A 24626-nucleotide genomic window follows, 5' to 3' on the forward strand; every position below is an offset into this window, starting at 1 on the left:
AAGAGTAAGAAAAGATAAGCAGATAACTTCAAACATAATTTCCTGAATAGTATCTAATTTGTTTGCCTGCCTCTGTAAGCAGGGAATATGAAATCATATTCCTGCTATAGTTAGGAAAATCTTATATAATTTAATACCCATGTAAAATATGCCAAATGCTATACTAAATCATGTAGTTATATATTAATAATATATATTTCTGTAAAATAAAATAATAGAGATAAGAAGAATATAATATACATTAAAATCTCTAAAGTGCAAACCATAGGTTTGTAATTAAATATACCAGTTCAAAAATTAGATATTTATTAAAATAGTAGTCATTTGTTTAATATCTATAAAAACACAATTTAAAATGGGCAAACGACTTGAATAGACATTTGTCCAAAGAAGATAAACATGTTTCCATCAACCACATGAAAAGATGCTTGACATCATTAATCATTAAATAAATGCAAATCAAAGCCATGAGATACCTACCACTTCACTTATACTAGAAGGGAAGTAATGAAAAAAGATGGAATAAAATATTAGCAAGGATGTTGTGAAATTAAAATCCATGGACATTGCTAATGAGAATGTAGAAAGATTCATCTTCTGTGGAGAAGAGTTTACCAAATCCTCAAAAATTAACCATAGAATTATCATATTAGCTAGCAATTCTAATCCCAGGTATATATCCCAAAGTTATTAAAAATAGAGATTCGAACAGATACTTGTACACCAGTGATTATAGTACATTACTCACAATAGCCAAATGGTAGAAATAACCTAAATGTTCATTAGCAAATTTGACCCACACATGTTACTGTACAGATATACCTTTAAAACAAAATGCAAACAGAAATAAGCTAGACATAAAAGGTCTTATTTTGTGTTTTCATTTATATGAAATTTACAAAATAGGAAAATCTGTAGATATAGGAAGCAAATAGGTGGTTGTCTGGGCCTGGCCGGAAGGAAATGGGTAATAACTGCTTACTGGATAATTTGAATGGACTTTTGAAGTGATGAAATATTTTGGAACTCCATGGGATCATGGTTGTATAACATAATAAATATGCTAAGCACCACCAAATTGTTTATTTAAAATTGATAATTTTAGTTATGAAAATTCTATCTCAATCAAAATATAATGATAGTTAAGTGATATGATGTATACATAACAAAAATTAAGTAAGGTAGTTAGTTATGTGACAAAATAAAGTCATGCTATGGTCCATTCAGTATCTGTGTTTGGTATTTTATTTTATTTTATTTTATTTTATTTTATTTTATTTTATTTTTTTTAAACTAAGGTTTTTTTTTTTTTAAGATTTTATTTATTTATTCATGAGAGACACAGATAGAGAGAGGCAGAGACACAGACAGAGGGAGAAGCAGGCTCCATGCGGGGAGCCCGATGTGGGACTCGATCCAAGGACTCCAGGATCATGCCCTGGGCCGAAGGCAGGCACCAAACCGCTGAGCCACCCAGGGATCCCCTGTGTTTGATTTTTTAAATTTATATACACATTTTAATTTTAAAAGTTAAAATTTGTTTTCATAGTTATTTTCATATCATCAATATAAAACCAAAAATTTGATGTTCCCATAAATTCAAAGATAAAGATGAGTGCACAGAGATAGCTTTAAAATAAAGAAAGCAAGCTACAACATAGACTTTCTCAAAGGTCTACAAACTCCTCCTGAGCCCTTAAGACATAAATGCCAATAGCCTTTCCAACCAGGAAGCCTCCAAATTAATTCTTGGTAGAAATTCCCTTTAACAAATGTTCCTGGAGTAGAAGATAACAACTTTCCAGTGCAGTAGGATCAGATTTCCTGCTAATCATTTCTTAGCCTTGGTTGAGCCCAGCCTGCCTGGTAGCACAATCCCCTAAGCAAGCCACCCTCACAGCACCCTTCACAGACAGCTGATGCATAGTATTGAAGTTGGACTTGTACAGCAAAGTAGAACCTGCTCTTACCTTCTCCCCTTCCTTCAAGAAAACAATAGAGCATTATAGCACTCATTGTTGAAGTAGAATAATCTTGAGGTTGACTCTAGGCTGTAGATTCAGCTCCAATCCTAGCCCTAGCCTTAACACTGACTATTTTTGCGTGGTAACTAAAATAATATTACAGATAATATCTGAAGTGTTCTGTGCTTTGTACCATAGTATCATGAGAAAGTCAAGACAGTTTGTGATTCCAGTAATATCAAGTGAAAGATTATTGTGGAGATTCATTCATCTAATGGTTCATTTGTGGAGTACCAGTCAGGATTCCTTGATCCTTCTAAGAAATATTACCTCTATGAAGATAAACTGAATTTTCATTTTTAGAGTACCATCCTCTTCAGTTAATATTTTTCTCTTTGATTTATCAGATGTATCAAAAATTTATCAGATTTTTGTAAGGCTTCAAAAATGAAATTCTCATATTGCTATATGGAGGAAACTGTTGTGCTTAAACTAATTAATGTAAATAAGTTTAATATATCATTGTCGTTTAAGACAGCTGAAGAGTAGCAGTGCAGGAATACACTCTATACTTGGAAGTGTTAGACACTTAGGCATGAGCAAGGAGGGATAAATCAAGCAAGTGCTGACCACACCTTCAGAGTCACTCCTAAGGGCTAACAGAAAGGAAAGGCTGAGCCACACAGCTGGTTCAAAAGCCACAGGGAGATTTCTAAGAGCTGAGCATGTACAGAAAAGGTGCACCTTGCCCTCAGGTTACCTTAAAGTCAAACAAAACGCATTAGAAGTCCATTAAAAAAAAAAAAAAAGAAGTCCATAAATAGGGCAGCCCTGATGGCCCAGCGGTTTGGCACCGCCTTCAGCGCGGGGTATGATCCTGGAAACCCGGGATGGAGTCCCACATCGGGCTCCCTGCATGGAGCCTGCTTCTCCCTCTGCCTGGGTCTCTGCTGCTCTCTCTGTGTGTCTGTCATGAATAAACAAATAAAATCTTTTAAAAAAAAAGTCCATAAATATGCAATACATAAATAAATACAATTCTAACAGAATGCATCATGGGTAGGTGAATGGGCATAAGCCAAAATGTTAGATAACTGCCAGCTGTCAATAAAAAATGCCAATTAAAATCAAATGTACATATGCAGAAAGCAGGCTTAAAAGGATGCAGCTGGAGCTTCTCAGTGCCATTTCCACTCTTGCCCTGGCAGTGGCCCAGTTTTCACTCTTGAAAGAGTACTATACTTATCTACTCAAAAAACTATCTCCACATTCTGGTCTTGGGTCTCCAATTCTTGGTGCATCTGGGACAAGAACCAAGTGACCTGGTAGCAGAAGTGGCGAAGAAGCAAATGAGAAAAACATAAGCAACAAACAAGCGAAACAAAAGACTTAGGTATGGAAATTTTTCAAAGATAAAAGTCACTTTTTCCCCTTTACATTGACACAGTTGTGTAAGTTTTATTAGTATTTTAAATGCAATATATGATATGCTGGACTGCCATCGAACTAGAAATAAATCATTTTTCACAAATTCTGAGTTCTTCGAATACCCCACTCTTTCACACTCTTAAGAATTCTCCAATCTGTAACTCTCTCTAGATTTTCTGAATACTATTTAGTACAGTGAATGTCTCCATTGTTGTCTTAATTTTCTTTGTAACCTTTAAGGTACTTTTAGATGTGATGGTGTTTCCTTTCTTTATTGCTATATTTGGTCTTCATTTCTAGAAAAGTTTTCTAGGTTTCTATTTATTTAAGGTTATCTTTTACAAACTCAAAATCTTAACTTTTTTGTTAATATAAGCTTTACACTTTTCATGGTAAATGCATTTCTAAGGATTTTATAGTTTTTCATTGTTATTACAAATGAATGTTTTATTTTACAATATCTATATATAATGTATATATTCCAATTATATGTATATATTCCATATATATATGGAAAGGTGGGGTCAGAGACAAAGAGAAGGCAAGCTTTCTTCTTCTTCTTCTTCTTCTTCTTCTTCTTCTTCTTATTATTATTATTATTACTGAGGTAAAATTAACATACCATGTTATATTAGTTTCAGGTATACTTTTTTATTGAAATAAGCTAATTCTTGTATCCAGTTAGTTTTCTAATTGATTTTTCCTAGTTCTTTTAAATAATAATAACAATAAAAAAATTGTTTCCTGACACCTCAACCCCTCAGTTGTTTGGTGAACAATTTTCATCATTTGTTTTGTATCTATCTTTTCCTTTATTACTTTCTGGAAATATATTCTTTAAAATTTATGATCTTTTTTGAGATTTATGATCTCTTAATGCTATCTTCCAGACCTCCACATTTTTGCTTTTCATATTTTTCATAAAAAGATGTATGTGGCCAAGCATTTGAGACAACAGTTTGAATCTGGATTGCTCTCAGTTTTATCATTTATTAGCTGATATTAGATGAAGCACTAAAATTCAGTGAGTGTATTTCTTCTTTAAACAAAGTAAAATAGGGGTGCCTGGGTGGCTCGGTGGTTAAGCATCTGACTGTTGGTTTAGGCTCAGGTCAAGGTCCTGAGACCCAGCCTCATGATGGCTCCCCTCTCAGCATGGAGTCAGCTTCCCCTCTTGCTCTGCATCTCCCGCTGCTCATGTACTCTCTCTCTTTCACAAATAAGTATATAAATCTCTTAAAAAATTAAAATATTAACATATACAGACATACACATGGATGCTTGTGAGAGTTAAATATAGAGAAGAGACGTTTGTAAGTTACCAGTGAATTTAAGTATTGTTAACCAAAACTGAATATCAACACATTTAGTTTTAAGATTTACCTAGTATCAAAGGCCTAATAATGAAACCTATGAAGTATTACCTCAGTATAATTTATATGCTATATTGGGATTGAAAGTCATGATAGCAATCAATGTAGAAAAAAATTATTATACCCATTTCTTATTCCAAATTTATAATTTACCCTTTGCAACTGTTGCAGTGGAGAGCTTTATCTTCTGCTTCTTTTAAATTATAAAAGGCCCATACACAAATTAATTCTATGAAGAATCAGTAGCCTGAAAATTGCATGGTTGAAAAGATTTTTTCTTAATAACAACATTTGCATTTCGAGTATATTTTTCAAATATATATATATATGTATATATATATATAAATAATTTCCTCAGGGTAATGATGGAACAAGTGCTGAGGATATTTCCTCTTGACGGGTGGTGAGAAACTGGGTATTGGTTGGCATTTTTAAACAGCAGAAACCACTGTTATTTGGTCTCAGGAATGTTAGATGCAACATGCTCTGCAGTCAATCTCTCTCTCACCACAGGAATGCTACACTTTATAAAGTGTTCAGATTTGAAGTCCAAAAGAAAGTACAAAATATTTATAGAAAAATGTAGAATCATGTGCAAACAAAAGAAATGATAGTGATAGGAGGTCTTAAACAGTCCTGCCATGACATATATTTTCTATATAGCCTGATGTATTGAGTAAATGTTAAAAATGATAAAAAGGAAAGTGACTGAATCTGCTTTGAGAAATCCTGGCTAGAGGGCAGATAATGTAAAAATAAAATTTGAGTAAAATGTGGAATGTACTGTTTGATGTTATAAAGATGAGTTAAAGAATCAAACTACTGCTTCATATTCCTGGTCAGGGAGCTTCATAGCTTTTTTCACTCCTCACCTTTTTGTCTCCTCTAGACCTATGTTTCTGGAAGGTTAGTGGATGAAGGTAACTATGGGACATTGTAGAGGAACTAAAACATTTGAAAATGATGATAACAAAAATGGACCTTACACTGGGGTTCACATTTAAAGAAGATACAATCCTGTTCATATGGAAATGAGACACAGAAACATCAGAAGCGTGACTGTTCTGAAGTTTTTCCTCAGAATAGTGGTATACTTTTAGAACAAAATTTGGTAAGCATAATGGCAGTTCCTGCTGGGATGGGTTTCTGGCTTGGTACACAGTCATTCTCATTCAAATTCTTGAATTTGAAGGTCAAATTCAACCACTTTTCCAGAACTAGTTTAACTGCCTAAGATCTTTTCTTAAATACTTTAGGATATATTGATCTTTTTGGTCAAAGAACTAAAAGTTATTATCGTATCACTAGAACTAATTTATTTCTGACTTACATACCATTGACTTAATTCTCGTCATTCATAAATGACATGAATTTATCATGAGTTTACCAGCCCACTTAAACATCAAGAATGCTATATTCCATTAAGGAGGGCACTTGTGATGAGCACTGGGTATTGTATTTAAGTGATCAAGCACTAAATTCTGCTCCATAAACTAATATTACACTGTATGTTAACAAATTGAAATTTAAATAAACACTTGGAAAAAAATGATAAAAAAGAATGCTATGCCCAGATTTTCTTTCTAGCAGAACAAAGTTCTAGAAACCAGTTTCTGTTGCTCTGGTAGTACTAAGCTAGAACTTTTATATGTAAAATCTCCACAAAATAGTCTTTGTTGAATGGATAAATTTAATAATTACTATTAAATACAAACACATGTAAATACACATACCTTGCACTTATCACTTTGTGGAATAAGATAATTTGTCTCTTTGAATTATCAAGTAATACTATAAGCCTCTATATTTCTGATAATAATTTATATACTTTGCTATAATGTTTTTTTATTTCAGAATTGTGTTTTTTTAATGTTTTCAAATAATTGATGTAGTTTGTTAAATATATTTAATTAATCTAATTATTCCTAAGTAACATTTTTAAAGGAAATATTCTATATAATAGAGAGTAATCAAACTTCTAAGAAAGTACGCAATTAAGTCGTGTTGTATATTCTCAGTAACAGAAAAGTTGTAAGAAAAGAGAGAAAATCATCCATAAAATAGTTCAGATCAACATTGTGGATAATCATTTATACTTTTCATAATAATGAATATAGTGATTTTCTATTTTCAATACAATATATCCTGTTATAGAAACAGGAACTAATGTGTCATACTAAAAATCATACAAATTAAATTTTCGAAATTAAAAATTGGTAATCCTTGCATTCAGAAATGCAAATCAAAATTATACTATTTTCTGAATTTCGATTATTATTAACTGGTAATGATATGTTTGTAAAAATATGATTTAGAATGTATTCTTAAGGAAAAGATAGTTATGATGGACAGATCTATGCTTACTATGTAAAGCAAACCACTGATATTAACTGGCTTTTAGGGAAAAGTTTATGGTGGATTGTATTGATTATAGAGGCTGAAACAGGATTATGAAACCCTTAGAAACATGTTCTGTTTTGTTTACAAAAGCAAGAGTAGGTTGACAGCAGCTGGAATTCGCTAGAGCGAATTTAACACTGAATAGCTGTCTTTCAGCGTGTAAGGCTGACACTGATTGGCTGCCCTTAGAAGTATGCACACTGAGTTGTTGATTGGTCAGAGAGATTTAAAACCATTTCATATGTTTAAATCTTATTCTGACTATAGAAATGAAATAGATTGATTAGGTAGGTTTAAAATCAGTTTTGAAGGTTATTTGATAAGATGGCTATAAAACAGTCTTTGTTTAAGTATGTGAGAACTTTTAAAATATTCTCAATCCCTATTTTGTTCCCCCTTTAAGGTATTTCAGGAGAAAATGATAAGTTTCATTCAGATTTTCACCACTATTGCCTTCTTCTTGAAGCTGAAGTGTTCTGTCAATAAGTTTTCACTTCCTGTGTTGGGCAACATGACTTTACCCTACTTCCTCTGATTCATTTGTTGAATCCTCTGTAAGGATAATGTCTGCTCTTAAATTTGAATAACAAAATTTGAATAGGAAGTAAATCCTGACAACTCCTAAAGCCTATCAATGATAAACTGATTGTTTTTATTTTGAGCTTAAAATGTTCTACCTCATCTAGTGTTAAAGCAGATTCAGCACAAAGTGCTAACTACAGTGCCAACATTCATCTGACCAAAACAAAATTGAAGGCTATTTAATTATTAAAAAAAACAAGGAATTTAAGCTATTTTTTTTATAACCCCAGGGCAAGGTTTCCTATGTATTATGTCAGCCAAAGTGAACAATATATTTTTGGGGGACACTCTAAGGTTATTCATTTTCTACTGATGGGACCACTGTCATCAGATTTTTCTTTCTACTTGCTATTAATTACACTCCAAAGAAGGCTTGTATCCCTTTGGACTTCCTATCAGGGAACAGCTCACTGAAAATGTTGCAGAAGTCATATACCCACAGTGGTCAAAATAATATGTCTGCATAACAATTATTTTTAGCTATGATTTGGAAATGAAGAAGCTGATTTCCATACATGACAAACAGACAAAACACAAAAACCCAGGAGGTGCATAAAAATGTAGTAAATTTTAGTGGACTTGTAGGATATTTTTCCTCCTGTATTCCCACAATACAATATCAATGATGTTATATCCTCCAAAAGATCTGTGTTCTCCCTTTCCATAGCAAGGATGTTTCCCCACGTTTTCATTGTTTATAAGGAGTATCTTTATTTGGAACACTAATATAATACTATAGTATTCTTTAATTTGTGTGTAGTGGCAATAAGTGTGAGAGTTGAATAATAGAGCTAGCATTTTAAAAGTCCCTAATAAAATGTAGATTTAGGCAGGTTATTAGTGGTAATAAGGAGAACCTGATAGGATAAGTCATAAATGTATAACTTTAAATAAAAGGATAAATATGACTAAAAACATGAACAAAGTGCTTAAAAAAGAATGTGGTAATCAGTGATTCCAAGCATTTAGAATTACCTGCATTCTGACAATTTGAGGAAGAACCCGTCTAATGCATGTTCATGCAGTCATAATGCCTGTTCTGAAAAAATCTGAGAATCCAGGACAATAAACATCTAAGAGAATCAGGACATCTGTCACACATTCCTGTAACCTCGTCTTAGATTTTTTAAAAAATCTTTTTTTTTTTAAGATTTTATTTATTTATTTATTCGAGAGAGAGAGAGAGAGAGAGAGAGAGAGGCAGAGACATGGAGAAGCAGGCGATGTGCCACTCAATCCCTGGATCCCGGGATCACACCCTGAGCTAGAAGTAGATGCACAATCACTAAACCACCCAGGTGCCCCTAAAAAAAATTCTTAATCATAGGCCTAATTTAACTCTACATTTGGGTTTAAATTTAAGATATATAGTTTTAAAAACAGATACATAGTTCTACATTCTGATAAAACACTAAAATAATATGTTTAAAAATTAGTAAAATATATTAAAAATCCACTTATTAATAAAGGTAAAGTAAAAAAAAAAATAATGGAGGGATGAGACACCTGGGTGGCTCAGTTGGTTGAGTGCCAACTCTTGGTTTCGGCTGGAGTTGTGAAATCGTGCAGTCCCCCATCCCTCCACCCAAATCAGGCTGCACACTCAACACAGAAACTGTTTGGGATTCTCTCTTTCTCTCTTTGCCCCTCTGCCCATGTACATGCATTCTTGCTCTCTCATAAATAAATAAATCTTTTTTAAAAAAGAAATAATGGAGGGATAACTACCACAATTTTTACTCTGAACACAAAACTAGTGATGAAACTCAAGTACATTTATGAAAACTGTGACTTATTTGTGAATTTATAAATTCATCTGAAATACAAGGTCAAATTTTTTGAAACTGGGTGTAATTTGTACATGGAATATCTTTTTAATTCTTAAGTAATTTGGATTAGAATTAGATTTTCCTAACACAAATGGGGTCCTGAAAATGTGTCCTATGAGGAAAAGAAATGCTGTTTCCTTAGCAACAAAAATTATGTTAGAAAACAGTTTAACATATAATAGCTTTCTTTTATTTGCTGTCATGCTCATCAGAACTAAAAGCTTGAAAAATTAAATTAGAGACCATAATTAGAAGTCAGTTAAAATAAACTGAATTTTGTTATTCATACAAAATAACTATAGAAAAACAGCATACTTGTTTGATGGAATTGCTGATGAGCTCTTTGATCCAGGGTACATTATTCCTTTTGAAAAACATGATTAACACATATAATAATTGATAGCTAACCCGTATAATATAAAGTTAAATTTTAAGGGAGTATCTTAAAATTAAAACAGACTTAGAAGATGTCATTTTTTCTAAGAGTAAAATTATGGTTTTGTTTGGTTATTTTCTCCTAATTCATGGGTTAATTGTGTCAAGAAATTTCCAGCCATGTGGTCTTTGGCCAGATTTGCACACTGATATTTGGATCAAATACACTAAATACTCAATTCTAAATAATTTCAAATAATATCTGGATTTCTTATGACGATAAAACTTAGCTAATTACACTTAAGTATCTCTTGAAAGTTTTTTAAATACTGAAAATGTTTATAAATGATACAAATGTAAATTCTATCAATGCTTGTCTAATTGTTCTTAATCTCAGGTTATATTTTATTCATAATTCATTAGCACTAATTCATTAGTATTAGTTGCTTAACCATTGGAAGGCATTGTCTTACTATAGAACTTTGGATTATGACATACATTTTAAGGAAGGGTAATAGATAACATTACTTTTTATCTTTCATAATTCAGAATTTAGTGAGAAATAAGATATAAGCCAGATAATTGGAGATCATATGTAACTCTATTTCTGCTAAAGCTAATGAAAAGATGTGTCTTTATCTGAGTGGCCAGCTGGTCTAAACATTGTGGTGGTAATTGGACACATTTATCCACCAATCACTTGCACATATGGACGAATACAAGGTTTTCTTCAAGAGATGGAGCCCATCCCCTCCAGCTTACTACATGCCTAAAAGTAGATAATCTGTCTAAATACAGAATGTACCTTCAGTAAGCAGACACATCTGAAAATCATAATGTAAAGATGCTTAATGTGATATAGATAGTTTCTTCTAAATTTGTCTATCAAATATATCACTGCTGAGAGAAAATGAAATTGTTCTTATTAAATTCTTTCTTCTGGTGAATGGAATGGAATTCTTTCCCTCTATGGAAACTAAATGTGGGAAATCTCTCTCCTGACATTTAAAATAAATAACTTAAATGTCGCCCTGTGGAGTCTTTATAGATTTATATCTATTTGAATAAGAATTTCTCATTGACCAAATGAATACATTTAAATATATATATATATATTTGTTTTCCAAATGCATCTATATGTCATTGTGATTAATGAATATAAAACATCTTTAAATATATTACTAAAGTTGTATAATTTTCAACCTTGTATTACCTTCTCAATCAATAGATACTAAAGAAGTACAACCACCTCCTTCAAGGGTTTATGCTACTTTTGGGCATTAAAAAGGGTTTTTCATACTAAAAAAATATTGGAACATAAAATAATTTGTTTCCACCTGGAACTGTTTTCAAAGCATTGACCAGAATTGTGAGATTCTAGTTAATCTATGTTTGATTATTAATATGTAGTCTGATAATCATTTCATAGAAATTTAAAAATTGAACAGCATATAATGGTTCCATAAAATATGGTATTCATAATTGATATTTTACATTTTATAAATATACTGGCCCCCAACGTACTTTTCTTCTGGCAACTCCTTTTGAAATTGGCTTCTATTTGAATGAAGTATATCCTTTGTTTGTTGATTCTTAAATATGGAAAAAAATCTAGAAATAATAGTTCAAACTCCTATAAGTATAGAGGTAACACAGAGTTGTGATTAAGAACACAGGATTTTGGAAAGCTAGACAGCCAAGATTTCAGTTCCGGCTCATCCATTATTTAATTGTCTGGTCTTCCCTCATCTTCATATGGAGACTATGTTGTAAGGATTGATACATGTAAAGAGTTAATGACAAAGTATGGCATTTAATAAATTTACTGCTATCAGTAAAACTACTTTACAGAGTTAAATAGCATCTCCAAATTTCACAAAACAGTTTCAAATCCTAGTTTTATAATGGTAGTGCATTGTGTTTGGAACCATTTTAGAAGTAAGGAACCACCTTAGAAGTCTTACATCACTACTCAATATTGTCTAACTCAGGGCCTTAAAAATAAATTTAGTGAAATAATCATTAACAAAGGATACATTTTTTTATGAGATGGCTCTTCTCTTGACAAGGATTCTAATCATACTAACAAAAGTATTTTGCAATATGTCCTAACATTTAACAGTGCAATTATATTTGTTGTATACTCATGAAAAGTCTTAAATGAGATTAATTTCCTATCATTTAAAAACTGTTTCCTATTTCATTTATGTTATGTTATAATAACACCTTTGACTTTCTTTTTGCCTACTGAAGCTTTAGTTCCAGATTTTTGAGAAGCCAGACAGGATTAGCAAGTGAAATTTTTGGAATGTTACTGTTCTCTTCACTTAGATTATAAGCTCCCAGAGTGAATATCTGGTACATTCCCTGGCAGATTTTACAGTGCTGTATCTTAGCTGATGTTAAAAAATAATGTTGATAAATGAATGCATTAAAAATGACTATAATATCAATAGTGGGATTTGATTTTCTGGGTCATAATTTGAATATTCCCTCCCCCCGCAAATGGTTTCTAATACAGGAAGAAAGGATTTCACAAAAATAAATTTGTTTAGCAGGATTAAGCTGCTCAAGAGAGGTTTTAATTTCTCTCTGTGAGAGGCAAAAAAGAAAATTGCATACTTCATTTCATGGGATAGCATTGAGTGTTCCATCATAGTGGAGGAAGTATCACCACATCTAATGGAATGAATAATAGATATATGTTGGAAATCACTAGATGCTTAAAGTAAACAGAAAAAAGATTTAGTAAGTTGTAATGAGATCTAATATTAAATCATGAAAATACTAGTTGGTATGAAAATTCATAAAATGGAAATAGAAATATTTTTTTATGCACAAGGGAAAACTGAATCAATGTAAATATATGGATAAACTTATTGGCTGCTCAAGCCAGGAAGACAAGTAATGATTTCTGTACATAAACCCTAACAGAGAAAAGACAGAAATGTGGAGAATGTTAAACTAGGTCATCTCTTGAAAGCCGTATTCTCCTAAAGAGAGACTATTTGATAATAAACTTAACTGTTTTTGCTAATAGTTTTATCTCTCTGAAGATAGTGAAAGCAATTATCACTTCTCAGATAGAATTTTGGCTCTATTTGTTCCCCTATTCAATTATTGGGCTCCCTTTCCAGTCTCAGGACTGAATCATGACAGATCCAGGGCAATCTTTTTGTTTCTTTCCCCTTGTCAGTGACTTTATGAAGTATGGACACAGGGGCACATTTCTGGGTAGTGGGATATGGAGTGAAGTTGGTAATTAAGCTTCTCTAAAAGTTTTTCTTTGACCTTAAGAAAGACAATACATGATAAATAGAACCTAGTCCTGGCTATGAAAAATTCTACTGATCCTTGATTAAATGAAAACAAACATGGGCAAAGAAATGAAAATGAGAATGTGATACCGAGAGCTCCCACAACTGTCTTTTGAAAATAAGGCCAACTTAGATGAGGATGAGTCCAATGACCTGATAGAACACAAACGTATGAAGGATTTGGGTCTTTGGTGATGTCATATTTTTGAATAACAATCAATAATCATCTTTCCTTTGATTGCTTGTTATATGATATAAAATATACACACACCCCTCCTTTTAAGGTAACTGGATCAATGACAGTTTTCTCTTATTTGGGAAACATAGCATTTGAAAATATTAAGCAACGAAAAACATCTTTGAAGATGCAAAGTAATATAGAAGTATAGTTGGACAAAAAATTTATTTCAACAAAAATTTCATGCTATTTGATTATTGCAAGCACTATGCTGAATGCTGGGCATATAAATATTGCATGTATGTATTTCACACATAAATATGTTATATATACACATGTATATATATATCATATGTGTAAAACTGTGTATATGTCATCTGTATGCGTCTAGGTAGATAAATATTATTAAATAAACACTGACAATCAAGTGGAAACACATATGTGCAGAATATAAGACAAATAGAAGATATCTATGCCCTCTTATTAAAATGAAAAAATAATATGTAACCTAGACTTTAGGAGTTTGAACATAAGCATTAGCAAAAGAAATATGTTATTTTTTTATCTATATATTTCAACTGTGAGAAAATTTATTTGATCTTTTACAAAGCCACTCACCACAGTATGTACTCTGCAACAGAGTAACAAAATAAATTGTTTCTTTTATTTTTTATAGTATTTTTGTCAGACCAGGAAGTTTCTCAGATAGGTGTCTGATATAAGGATCAAATAAGACCTCAAATAGTTTTTCAAGAAGTATATCCCAGGAGTATCCTGTATGAATTCCTAGGGATATATAGAGTATCATTGGAATATGTACTGTTTGTTTTTCATTTGTTCAATCACATGATTCTATAAAGCAAGTAAAAGAAAAAAAAACAGAAAAAAAAATGACGTTCCACTTAAACCATAAATATTTTAACATGTTAATATAATATTTCATTTAATTAATAAAGAACATAATAAACACTGGGTCGGATTTTACAGAATCACTTACTATAAAATGATTTTAAAGTGATGAACATATATGTGTGTGTACATGTATATTTTCATTTTAGAAGTGAAAAAAATTGAAAATAGATTTTGGGTTTATGTACAATAAATCCCCTGGTCTTAACCAATGATTCATGTACTAGATCACGTCCCTATAATTATAGCAATAATTTCCATGTATTACAATATGATTTTATTTTGGAAACTTAATTGTATTGAGTTGATATTTTATTTTTTTAAATTTTTTAAACATTTTATTTATTTATTCATGAGAGAGAGAGAGAGGCAGAGACACAGGCAGAGGGAGAAGCAGGCTCCACGCAGTAAGCCTGACATGGGACTTGACCCTGGGTCTCCAGGATCATATCTTGGGCCAAAGGTGGCGCTAAACCACTGAGCCACCCGGGCTGCCCAAGTTGATTTTTTAAGATAAGTTATAGGGGAAAAACAATTGGGAGTCAAATATTTGAAAGCCTAGTGAAAAATCTCTGTACTGATTATTTTCACAGCAATATAAATTAAATCAATAAAAGAACAGCATATTTAAAATACCTAAGTGATAGATTATTCTCTTGTATTTAATAATTGTCTTGGAGAAATTAGTTAAAATAAGATTCTAAAAAGTTCTCTTAACTCAGAAATATTTATGACATAATTTGAACTTTTTTTGTAGACTAGCAAAAATAAATCAAATTTGGTGAATAGTGTGTTTATTGTATGATTGTGTATCTGCTATTGTGTGTAATATATGTGAGAATCACTGTAAACTTTACATAAAATATTACTTCTCAGTCTTGATCTATAGAAAAATAATGGTATTATTGATATGTGGATTAATCTTGATACTGTAATCGTGTATATATATGTATGTGTGCACTCATCAATTCTCTCTCTCTATAGACATATACATATGAAATCATGTATATAAACATACACAGTTATACAAGTAAAAGCTATGTTATATATACACCAAAAAACCTAGAGATGTATATAACATTGTACAGAAAAATATTTGTGCATTTTCCCCCTCACAACCACTCAATAAAAAGATACTCAGCAATTATGTGTAGATTTTGAACAAATGAAAATGCTCATATACACCAAACTATTCCTAATTTGTACCTAATATTCCTAACTTATTTTTTCTTAGTTTGAAAAAGAAAGATTGAGAGGTTGCAACACTTAGCGGCTACTTGGGTATTCTTTTCGTTTTACATTGCTTTATCCAAAAGTAGGCATTAGGCACATGTGGCCATTAAATACTTAAAATGTGACTAGTACAAATTGAGAGTTGCTAAAAATAAAAATACACACTAGATTTCAAATATGTACTTTGAGCAAAAAAAAAGGAATATGAACTATTTCAGTACTTAGTATACATATATTTATGTTATATGTATATTTTATATACATTTGAAATGTTATTTTAACATTGTGTTATATAAACAATTAAAATTAATATCATTTTAAAGTCTTTTTTAGTGTGGCTTCATATGTAAATATGATTTTTACATATTACAAATATGTGAAATTACATATGTGGCTTAGATTGGTTCATCACATTATATTTCTACTGAACTGCACTGTTTTAGATACTCTACTATCTAGATTGATATCAGAGGACAGAGATATGATAGGCAGAGTAATGGCTTCCTCAAAGTTGTCCACATCCTAAACCTGAAAACCTGTGAATATGGTAAAGGGACTTTGCAGATATTATTAAGGTGATGGACCTTCATAATTCTTGATTATCTGTGGAATCCCAGTCCATATAACATGAATCAGTTTACGTCCTAGCTTACTAGCACAAGAAATGAATTTGCCAACAACGAATCAAGCAGGAAACAGTTTCCCACTATATGCCTCAAGAAGGAGCACAGAGTACCAACACCTGGATTTAAGCCTTCTGAGAACTGTACCAGACCTTTGACTTATGGAACTATAAGATAAACATTTGTGCTGCTTTTAGCTACTGGGTATGTGGTGATTCGTTACAGCAGCTATAGAAATCTAATATAAGAGAAAGGATGGGCCAAGATCATTCTACTGATATTCAGATGATATTCAGAAAACTACATGTTGGTCTCTTATACCCTGAGTACTAGATTTTTAGTTACTTCTTAACCAAGTTCTCTGAAATAAAAATATCAAATTTATAGTATTGGTTATTTAAAAAGAAGGAGGAAGAATAGAAGAGAAAAAGTAAAAGGGGTAGGAGGAAAGAAGAAGGAAGGAGAGGAAGAACAAGAAGAAGGAGAAAACAAAGTAAGGAAAGGAGGAAGATCAGAGAAAAAAAAGGGAGGGAAGAAGGAGGGGCCAAAAATTTTCAGCTTTCTTACTTTGAAATAAGAATAGAGTGCCATCTGGAAATAAACCTCAGTATTATATGAGGTTTAAACTAGGCTCAGTTTTCTTCTTTAAATCTCAGACTTCAGTCAAATAAATTACTTTTGATTATAGAATTACATTATCACTACAGTGTTTGACACCCTCCTATCTGAGCTTTCAGAATGTTTTATGTATACCTGACTAGAGACTTTAAGATTTTTCATGCCTAATCTATGATTTTTATTCATTTTTTAAAGTTGTTACCTTATTTCTCCTATTAGATTGTTTACATCGTATAGGCAAGACCTATATTCGTTTGCTCTTTGGATCCTTCACAGCACTCATGCAGCTCATTGGGAAAAAATGAAGAAAATTCTTAACCAACTCTAAATGCAAATATCAGTATATTTAATTAGCCTGTGAAGAGTATGTTATTACCAATATAATATGTCCAGCTACGTCCTTAAAAGACAAAATACTCCATCGATCAATAATAAATTCCTCTTTGAGTATATGAATGCAAAGTAGCTAAACATCAATTAACAGGCAAATTTAAGAATCATTTAAAATAATTATAAAAAAATAATTATGATATTTATCCTTTTATCTTTGATAATATAACCATGTTTTCAACAGAGCTGGAAAACATACACAGTCTTTAAGGCTGGTAAACCTTAAATAAAAATAGAAAATTGGATGTAATGGAAGTGGAGCTGATTCAGGTTAGTAATAAAATTTTCTGAGATTCCTGTTGCCAAATTTAAAAAGAGACAGGGTATGTAGCGAGGTAGAAAGAAGGAAGCAGTCAGGACAAGGGTTGGGGGAACAGATTATTACTGAAAGAATATTCAGTAAAAAATACTGAAGAAAGTATTTTTTAAATAGAAGATTAAAATAGATTTCAAAAGGAGTTGAAATTTTATTTTGAAAGTTTAATTAATCTTGAAATTTCACATATCTTGCTTTGCCCAGGATTTTCCTGGTTTTAGCGCTAAAATTTACCAGGAATCCCCTCAGTCTCAGAGTAACTGGAGAGATTCTTTCCACATACAAACACACACACACACACACACACACACACACACACACACGCAAATACAAACATGCACATTCCTGTACAGATCATGCATTGCTACCATGACAATTCATATTGTAATTCTGATATTGGCTGATGGTTTCAGTGGGACATTTCCATGAATCTGTGTAGTAGGGACTAAGAGGTCCCCATCTCCTATCTCAAACCTCCCTGTATACAGACTTCTTTGCTTATCTTGTATCTTCTTGATATACTGATATACTGTGTGATTGATGCCTGGCAAAGACTGAGACTTCTTGGATCCCAGCATGAGTGTTCTTTATCCAATCCTGGGATACTTGGATTTTGGTGATATAGATAATCTTATACTTGTTTCAAAACAGCATACACAGAATACACAGTGTACATCTATTGTTTTTACCTGCCTAGCATTCTTTTGCCCTTCTTTTGATTACTGTCCAAGGGGTAAGCCTGTGACTCACTCAAACCCAATGTGATTTGTTCTTCCTGAAATTTAGTTATTGTTTTTGAGAGGAATGAAAAACAGCGGATTCATTCTAGAGCAGTTACCTGGGGACTTTTCTATTCATTGCTATTACCTGGACACCCAGAAGTGCCCCAGTTTTTGTTCTTACCAATACCTTGTAATCATTTATTTCAATTAGATGAGTTTTCCCTTTCAATTATTGCTTTTTTTAGAAAGAAAATTGCCCTGAATTAGTGTCACTTGATGAATGATCACTAAATGACTCAGGAATTGGGATAATAACAAACTGCTTCTAGTCCCATTCAGTAAATCACAACTTTTAATATAGTTTGGGAAGTGGTTAATCTATTCTTCAGTTAAGTTTTCTTCAGGTAAACATTAAAAAGTAAATAAGCAATCTTTTTTTTAATATTTTATTTATTGGGGATCCCTGGGTAGCTCAGCGGTTTAGCACCTGCCTTTGGCCCAGGGCGCGATCCTGGGGTCCCAGGATCGAGTCCCACGTTGGGTTCCCAGCATGGAACCTGCTTCTCCCTCCTCCTGTGTCTCTGCCTCTCTCTCTCTCTCTACGTCTATCATAAAATAAATAAATAAATCTTTTTAAAAAAAAGATTCTAAGATTTTATTTATTGATCTGAGCAGTGGCGCAGCTGCGGAGGAGAAGAGGGAGAAACAGACTATTTGCTGAGGAGGAGCCAAATTTGGGATTTCCAGGACCCTGGGACTATGACCTAAGCCTAAAACAGAAACTTAACTGACTGAGCCATCCAGGTGTCCCTCAAAGCAAGCTTTGTAAATCTTTAATTTTTTCCTATTGCTTACTTAATGCTATTAGTTTGATCATAATTTCTTTCTTCAATTGATATTCAGTCATCAATATCTCTTATTGTGTTTTATCAATAACATTGAAGACAGTGACTTTTTCTAGGCCAGATCTTTCAATTGATTTTTATAGGAGTGACTATTACATTTGATTCACTGTGACTTTATTGAAGTTCTGATCATTCTATTCCTATCTATTACTATTTTCAGCTTGATATGAATTAGATTTATGTCTCTAGTCTGAATCTCTTCCCTGAACACCAGGCCTTTATATTCAACTATCTATGCTATACCTCTGCTTTAATTCTTTTTTTAAAGATTATTTATTTATTTGAAAGAGAGAGCATGAGAAGGGCAGGGCAAAGGGAGAGGGAGAAGCAAACTCCTCACTAAGTAGAAAGCCCAATACGGGGCTCAGTCTCAGTCTTCATGACCTGAACCAAAGGCAGATGCTTAAACCCCCTGAGTCACCCAGGTACCCCTCTCTCCTCTAATTCCTAGCAAACATTCCCAAATTCCGAACTCTTTTTTTCAAGTTTTTATTTAAATTCTAGTTAGTTAACATACACTGTAATATTAGTTTCCAGTGTACAATATAGTGATTTAGCACTTCCATATATCACCTGGTGCTCATCGCAGCAAATGTACTCTAATCACCATCACTAATTTAACCTACCCCCTCACCCACCTTGTCTCTGGTTAATCATAGTTTATTCTCTACAGTTAAGAGTCTGTTTCTCAGTTTGCCATCTTTGAATTTTCTAAACATAAATCATTAGACACTCCTGTATTCCAACCCTTAGAGAATAAAAGTTAAATTCTTTACAACTTCCATATCTCTAAATGGCCTGCCATTATCACATATCTCATGCCACTGCCTCCTGCCTAGTCCTCAAAGCTGCCAGGGCTTCCTTGCTGGATATCTAACATCCCAATCTCACTTGTGTTAGAAACGTTCATACTGTCCATTCTTTCCTGATTGCTCTTCTCCACAGGCTACCCATGATTTACTTCCTTACTTTCTTAAAGAGTGTACTCCACTATTTCCTTCTCTACAGGTTGCTTTCTCTACAAATTTAACACTTCCTATCTATGTTAACATATTTTTTTCCCATTCCACTGCTCACCATTATTTCAGTATCTCATGAAATCAAAACAGTTAATTAAAATCTAATATTACTTTGTTCACCACTAAAAGTGAAAAAAATCCATCAATTACAATTATAAAGCCATTAATCAAAATAAATGTTTAAATTCAAAAATATTGTTTGCTTTTTATTGCCTGTCCTTTCCATAAGCAGGGATGCTTCATGAAGGTAAGATCTTCATTTTGTTTTGTTTTGCTGTAGTATCTCTAGTGCTTTCAAGCAATGCTTATCATATAGTAAGCACCCAGGGAGTGGTTTTGAATGGAATAAAATCTCTGCCAAGATTATTTGCTCCTGCCTCTATACCATTTGAGTAAAAGACTTGCAGAGGGTAAAAGAACATACTTTGCAGTAAACATGAATTCATCCACAGATGAGATTATTTCCTAATAGTTTTTTGAAGCCCTTGGCTTAAGAACCAGAAAGAAAAAAAAAAAGATATTTGCATTAGCTTTGAGTTTAATCAAGTAGTGAAAACTAGAATCTGAGTAGGTCAGTGTTTGTACACAAATATTGTGGGCCTTCTCAGATATTCTCGGCTCTATTTTACTTTCAGTCTCTTGGTGGCATCATACCTCATCCAGATTGCCCCTGTAATTCTGAGTTTGAATAAAGTGACCTAAATTCTTGGGGGCCTGTTTTCTACAACATTTAGACGAAAGAAGTTGTTTTAAAAAATGTATTGTAAAAATTATCAAAAAGTTTAAAAGACTAACTTAAAGACGTTGGATATGAAGCATAAAGGTGGTGGCCACTTCACCCATTATTAACACACAGAAATATTAACTTATGGAATTAGTTTCAAATGTTTCATGCAATGAAGATATAAAGTAACAGTTGCAGTGATATTTGCAAAAGCTATTGTATCTTTATAAAAAACAAAGGATGTATTATTGATTCTAATTTTATAAGATAACAGATGTAGGTACCTATATATGTAATTTAAAATATTTTATTAACAAAAGTATAATGCTTTGCTATTTTCATTTAGTTGTAAGAACACTGGTACCATGGAAGAATTGAGGTTGTAGTAAATAGAATAATAATCCCCCAAAGATTTTCATGTCCTAATTCTCAGAACCTGTAAATATGTTTTGTTACATGGCAAGGAAAAATTAAGGTTGCAGATAGACTTTAGATTGGTCCTTAAAATAAGGAAATTATGGCTAATTATCTGAGTGGGCCCTACATAATTAAAAGGATCATTTACAGTCAAAAAGAAATGTAGAAGAGGAGATCCAAATTAGAAAGGTATTTGAAAATGTTGCCATTAAAGATGGAGGAAGGAGCCATAAGTCAAGAAATGCAGGTGGTCATTAGAACCTGGGAAATGCCCGGGGATGAATTTTCCTCTAGTATCCCTAGAGGAACTCAGCCCTACTGATATTTTGATTTTAGTCCAGTGAGACACATTTTGGATTTGAGATCTTCAGAAGTGAGATAATACTTTTGTGTTGTTTTAAGACACTAATTTTGTGGCAGTTTGTTAGAACAGCCATAGGAAATTACTATATAATTTCTACATTACTATGTAATCCAATAGGATTACAGAGGTCATATGATCATGTTGATTCTTTGGTTTCAAAGAGTAAGGTCATGTATTAACCTTCATGACGTGAGCCTATTAACCTGGATTATCTAGTTCCTACAAATTTCTACCAATGATCCTACCAGTGCTAGAACTACTCACAAACCCATTATATAACTGTTCATTACACTAGATGTAGGGACTGATACTGATGCAATCACAAGGAACAGATCCTTGGCTAAAGTTCCAAGAACAACTGGATGATTTGGTAAAATTCAGCAAGAATTTTTTGTTCACTGGAGCACCTGGGTGGCTTAGTCAGTTAAACATCCGGCTCTTGATTTTGGCCTAGGTTATGATCTCAGGCTTGGGAGATTGAGCCCCATATCAGGCCCCGTGCTGCATATGGAGCCTGCTTGGGATTCTCCTTCTCCCTTTGCCCCTCCCCTCCCACCTCACTCAGACACTGTACTCTCTCTCTTTAAAAAAAAAAAAAAGAAGAAGAATTTTTTGATTGCTGACTATATAGATAGCATTATAAAAGGGTGCAATCCTGAAGAAAGAAGAAAGAAGAACTTTACATTAAAAATGCATAACTCAAAATATTTGTTGATACGAGGTCAAACTATGTGCCACAGTTGTTTCACAAGTATTCAAAGGATAGAAATATTATTGTCAACTGGGGACATTAAGGCAAAATACATAGTGTGGAAGAAAATGGTTCCAAGAGGAACCTTGAAATATAATTGGATTTACATTGATATTAGTTAAGAAGTGGGCATGAATCCTGCCTTAAGTTATGTTCCTTAAGAAAGACACAATGGGGAGCACATGGGTGGCTCAGTGGTTGAGTATCTGCCTTTGGCTCAGGTCATGATCCTGGGGGCCTGATATCGAGTCCTGAGTCAGGCTCCCTATGGGGAGCCTGCTTCTCCCTCTGCCTATGTCTCTGCTTTTCTCTGTGTCTGTCGTGAATAAATAAATAAAACCTTAAAAAAAACAGATAATGAGATAGGATTTAAGTGTAAGGGTTTTTTTTGGGAGGTTACAGAATAAGGAAGGAGGGGGAAATGAAGTGGGAGAGAATAACTCCAGTGAAGGATGTTTTATTGACCAAATTATTTTATGGATGACTGTTGTTTCAATCCTGCTAGGGTGCTCTGGAAAATAATTTGCATATGCCTCAGATTTTTCCCAGGCAAGGATTAAGGGCGCTGGTGTATTTATCAAACTCCTCAATTCATAACTTCTTCAGAGCTGTTTTTGAATGAATGAACTCACCAGAGAGTCAGGCTTGCCTTGCTTGCAGTCTGAACAAGTTCTCAGCCATAAAAAGCCATGAAAGAGTTTCTTATACTTAGAAGACTTTAGTCAGAATATACATATGAGTGCCACGTAGATATTGGCAGGAAGAGTACCAGTAGCACTTATTGTTGGTTCAGCATCCATTCATGTCCATCCTTAACTGTTATCGGCAACGTGGTATTGTGGTACACATTCTTAAAAGAAAAAAAAATAACAGGAAGATAAATGAGATAAACTATAGTCTCTGTTGCTGCAGTATGCAAAACCCTAACATTAAATTGCCTCCTCTAGCATCCATTCTAGACTTCCCTCTCTGGGTTATCACTTCTGCTGGAATAGGTATTTGCCCACTAGAGCAACCAAGGCCTTCATTCCTAAGACATTTAAACTCTTGATTTCTGTGAAAACTGAATTTCTTCAAGAGCTTTGGTCAAGTTCTTGTTTCTTATTAGGCTATAGTAATTGCAATTGCACATTTATATTTAACAAAAGGCAGCGAAGTACCAAGAGGTGCCCAGTGAATCCTCTGTGTTCTGGACTCAATGTTCGCATTATATTACAACAATCAGATATACTCAGGATAATCAGGATCAGTTACCTTTACAAGAATAGCGGCTAATTTCTTTGCCTAATATGGGAATCCTAAATTCTTCAAGTGATACCTATAGATGTAGTAAAATATAGCTATGTCCTCTCAAGACAGCTTTCCATCACTCTGGAAACATTTGACTTCTAATCCTTCATTCTGAAGTCAGTTGTAGAGATGGGAGGTACACAAACTCCTGAGAGAGAGTAATTAGGGGTCATGAAGAGAGAGCGACCACTCCTACTTTAATCCTTTGATCCCTGGACATGTCTGCCTACTGGGAGCACGGTATTATTTGATACCTGTTAATGCAAAGTACTATATATAGAACCATAGACTGGCAGGGGTTTATCCCTAAGATGAAACATCAGCTGCATCAAGGAAGCAATTATGACACTAACAGGCAAGCAGTTTCCAGGTTATTTGCTATGTGATTTGGCCAGAAGATATTTGAATTATGTATCTATTGTTACACATCCTTTGTCAAAAAATGAATCCCTTGGTCTAACGTAATGTCATGTGAGATAACAGTAAATCATATACTCTGAGCACGTAGTAATGGTGCTAGTCAAAGATCTGTGGGTGGTTAACAGTAGCATCTGGAATATGTGTTGATCTTCATAAGAACATGATGCTTCCTCTCTAGGGTAGAAAGGATCCAATTTAATTAACTTGCCAAAGTGGCAAGCTTGGTATCTTCAAACTTTAGCAACACACTAAGGTCTAGCTAGCTTCAGTACCTATTGCTGACTATTCCATCAGCAGTAGCGGAAGATGGATCAGTCCTGGTGTTAAGCAGTCAAGCCTGTTGGGCCTGTGCAAACCCTATATTCCTATATTTGTTGTGCAAATGAGCTTGCGGATGCATGACCAGAAATTCTTGCTTATACCAAGCACAAATCTAACTGTAGTACAAATGGCAGCTGAGGCCATTATGTGCACAAACT

The sequence above is a fragment of the Vulpes lagopus genome, chromosome 4 (genome assembly GCF_018345385.1).
Source record: "Vulpes lagopus strain Blue_001 chromosome 4, ASM1834538v1, whole genome shotgun sequence".
NCBI lineage: Eukaryota > Metazoa > Chordata > Mammalia > Carnivora > Canidae > Vulpes > Vulpes lagopus.